The sequence below is a fragment of the Lactuca sativa genome, chromosome 2, assembly GCF_002870075.4.
Source record: "Lactuca sativa cultivar Salinas chromosome 2, Lsat_Salinas_v11, whole genome shotgun sequence".
In the NCBI taxonomy this organism is placed as follows: Eukaryota; Viridiplantae; Streptophyta; class Magnoliopsida; order Asterales; family Asteraceae; genus Lactuca; species Lactuca sativa.
The window spans coordinates 107,455,369-107,459,937 of record NC_056624.2 but is presented as its reverse complement, the minus strand read 5'-3'; positions in this window follow the sequence as shown (position 1 = coordinate 107,459,937).

The following is a 4,569-nucleotide window of genomic DNA, read 5'->3' as shown; positions in this document are numbered from 1 at the left end:
CCAAATATTCAGAAATGGTGTGGATTCTAATCAAGACAAACACTTCACATAATTTGCCTAAGTTGGTCTATGTTTTATTTAAAACATCACAACTTACCAATTTCAAATGTACAAGACTAGGACACATTTTACTCTTACATTTGACAAGGGTTAGTAAACCTTCTTCAAGATAAGTCACTCAAATTAAAATCTTGGAGTATGACTCTAGGACTTGTTTTGGAACGAAGTATGACTCATCTTCTTGATTTAACCATTTCAACAATTCACGATTCCTCTTCTTAGCCATAAGAATGCACTAAGATGTCCTTGGAGGACCAATTGTGATATGGTTTCTTAATCATTAAGATGATCACAAAACATGATACTAAAGTACTCTCCCATCTTTTCATATTTGAGAAACTTTTATCTTTCTGCCTAATTTGATTCTTCCCATTCGTTATGTCATACATCGAAACTTTTCCAATGTTTCAGAATTATACTTAAACTGTTAAGTATAACCATATTTACTAAACTTTAGTAAATCATAACGAATATTCTTATCGATATTTTGTGGTGGACTTGACCAGTACACACGAATGTGTACTCGATCCCTTAGTCCTTCACTTGAATCACAGATACATGTGAGCAAGAAATTAATCCTAATTTTCCAGAGATGAAAATTCTGATTCATCATACAACTTGTATGATTCCAAGTTTCGGTCCAACTGAAAACTTGGGTGATGAGAATCTTTCCTTATTTGGTAAATTTAGACATTACCACAAATGAAAGAATCAAATTCATATTTCCAATATTGCTAGAAACATACAATCATCAATTTTACATAAATCCCTTTACAAGGAGATATAAAAATAAAAAAAAATTATTTATTTATAAAATGCAGAAAAACGTTTCCTTACAATGCAAATTTAAATGGAAACTATGCTATTACATATTTCCTAGCAATCTATCATAACTCCTATATACTAGCTCAAGAATTTGATCTTCGAACCATGCGATAGAAATCCATCTTCGCGATCAGATTCAACATACTCTTCTTTTAAGTTTCCTTCCCTTTGCTTGATCCTGCCAAACATCAAAAATGTATTAAGAATCTTCAAATACGAACTTAAGAGAGTTACATAGTGGACTTACCTGAAGCAGAGTCAAACTTTTTGACTTGACCTTCTTTTAGATCTTTCAGGTAGTTAGGGAAGTTTAGCAACCAATGCCCCTTCCTTTGATAATAGAAGCATATGGACCCTTTCGGAATGGTACACGAGACTATCTCTGACTTAGCCTTTCTCTTTACCATATGGTCAACCGAGTTGACTATGGCCGATCCCTTTCCATTGGGAAGAGACGGCTTTTCTGGATATCCAATGATACCATTGTCAATGTCCATGGTAGTTTGGGAAGTTGATCTTTTAATCAAATTTGCTTTACCAGTGCTCCAAATCATTGTTGATTCAGCAGCACCAAGCAAATAGATAATATCATTAAGGTTCATGTCATAGTCTGTTACATAGTAGTCCTTAAAGAACTCACTATGTGACTTAGGAAGTGATTGTAGAACCTAGTCAACATCCAACTTCCTCAAGACTTTGACACCTAACTCTCCCGGCTTGTCAATATGTGACTTCATCTCCAAGATGTGAGCACACATAGACCTTGCTTTCCAATAGGGCTTGAGTGACCTTGAACTTGTGGGTTAAGGAGAATAATTGGAGGAGGTGGAGGAAGAGAAGTATAATTTCTATGAGATTTGGGAAGATCATTGTTGTCTAAACCAGACATCAACAATGGGAGAAAATCAAGTTAGTTGATTTAAGTCCTTAATATAACACCTAATATGAAATATTAAGGCTAGGACCCAACACAATATTTTATAACTCGGAAGAGGGATGTCGTAATCCAAGCTATAAAATATTTGATGATAGGCGAATGACGATTCACCAATTTCCACCATGAAAAATGAAATAATTTATTAGGTTTTAATTGGATTTGAAACTCCTAGATCTTTTGAGATTCATTGAACTTTTCAATGGCATGTTTCAATCTCGATTGTGCCCTCTCAAGTTTTGTGACTAGGATGTCGAGGATCACAAAACAAGGTGTGAATAACCATGCAAATATACTTGGTACCCTTAATATTTATCACTTAGTCGATGTGCTGGTTAACCACACACGTTCCACCAATCCTATGACAAACATTAAGTTACCCTTTGCCTACCTTGTTAAATCCAGGTTATTGTGTCGGTTAACCACACACGCTCCAGTAACGATTTAAGCAAAGTGCAAAGTTTAATTTCATGGGTTAGCACAAATTCACATTCTCCTAAAGTAACTAAGATTGGGACTTTATAAAAGGTTTATTTAATTTATATATATCATTACACTTATAATGAAGCGAGAATTATAGTCCTTGTCCTACCCGTTCGGCTAACGACCCTCCACCAGTCAAGCAAGCAGTGGGTGAGAGTGGACACCCATTAAACTGCCATTTTATAGGCAGCAACCTTATACCCCCTTATAGACCGACTTCGTGAATGAGGCCTACTAACGGTACGACTGACTTTGTTCATAGGGTTTAACTTGGAATTAAAGTATTCATGAAGGGAAACTTTACAAATTCCAAAACTTGAGGGCATGTTTTGACCTATTCAAAAACTTATTCAATTCCATAACTTATGTGTGTTAAAGTAGTTTTAATGAATAACTCTTCAAGTTCCATAACTTGAGGACAAGTTATGAAAGAATTTAAAACATTTAAAAAATGAGACTCTTCATTTTCATAACTTGTGGAAATCTTATGAGTTTTAAAAAACATAAATGTGACTTTTCATATAACTTGAGGACAAGTTACAAAAACACATTTTATGAATAACTTTTAGATCAATTTGGATTGAAAAAATCTTATCACATAATTTGTCTATTAATCTTTGCAAACTTATAAGAACAAGATACTTCAAATCAAACAATTTTCATGTTATTAGCCTAATCATTAAACTAATACAAAACACGAATCTATTGAGAACTATCTTTGAAATTGGATTAGTATGAACATTACCACATCAAAAATTGGCTTACTAGTTCAAAAACAACTTAGGGCAATGTTCCTAGTCCAATTCCAGCATTAAAACTCAAAAATATGCTGTCAGGGGCTCCTACTCGTCGAGTGTATGAACCTACTCGACGAGTAGGATGATTTTCTTCATGGACTCGGCGAGTCCAGTGCCCAGAAAGCCAGAATTTTCAATTTTTAAGCTATTTCAGCAAGTATAACTTGAAAACAAGCCTTGGCTCTGATACCACTGATGGGTTATAGTATACTACAACATCCTATGGTGCACATACAACCCTAAATACCTTGGATCTATGTTTTCACTAATTATACATGCAAATGGATTCCAAGGCATTAAACCTATAACTAGCATGCATTCTTATATACCAAATAAGATACCAGTTAGAGTAACATACCTTTTGTGTTGTAGCTTGATTCCATGGAGCTTAAGAGCTGAGTGCCTCAAGTGTGACACCTCAATTGGTTCACACAACATCACCAACAATTTGGAATAACTTGAGAGAAAAGTCCTTATGCTCAAATCGATTAGCCCTCTCATATGAAACCCTTAGGTCTGATTTCTTGAGCCATGGGGTTCTTATATATTGTGGCTATTAGGGTTACACCATGTAACTCATGTCTTTCCATATTCTTCATGCTCCATGGGGTAAAACCTCCATGGAGTATCCATGGGTTACTCTATGGTTTTAGCCCAACATGAAGAACTATGGATCATAAGCCCACATATATAACAATGAATGATTTACACAATCAATCCCCATATATTTAATTAGTCTCCTTTTGATCACAAAATTAATTCCAAATTAATTCTTGATCAATACTAATTAAATAATATGATTTAATATTAATATATTAGAACTTATAATATATTAACAAATCATAATTTATCCAAATTGTTCCGATGCCATGAAACCCAAATGAACCATGCCAAATCGGGTCAAGTACATACCAATTATAGTTATGGACTCAGACACTAATCCAACAACCTTGGTTTCTCGAAGGGAAGCAATGAAGCACATCAGCGACTCATATAACTCAGATCAAGGTGAAGAGAGTAATGAGGATATCATTGATGAACTTGTAGCCATCGTTGCACTTATTGTCAAGCATTATGAAGAAAGCATATAAAATGGGGGTCAAAGAGCTTAGTTTAAGGGAAGTAGTTCATCGAAAAGATCCACTTCATAAAGCAAAAACTCAGGTAACTTTTTAATTGTGGAAGACCTTACCATTTTTTAAGGGATTTCAAAGAGCAGAAAAAAGCTCAAAGTTCTAAGAATTATGAAGTGATGTACAAGAAGTTGTTGGCTCATACAAAGAAGGAAAACATCTCTTTGCCAAAAGCTTTCATTCCAAAACAAGAGGATCATGAAGAATGCGTGGAAGAAGAGGAGACATCTTAAGATGAAGGGTTGAATATTAAGGGTCTAATGGATCTTATCAATAATTCCCCTGATGGTAATCTCAATATGTGTGACGTTGATAATCCTCAAGTTTTGCAAGGATC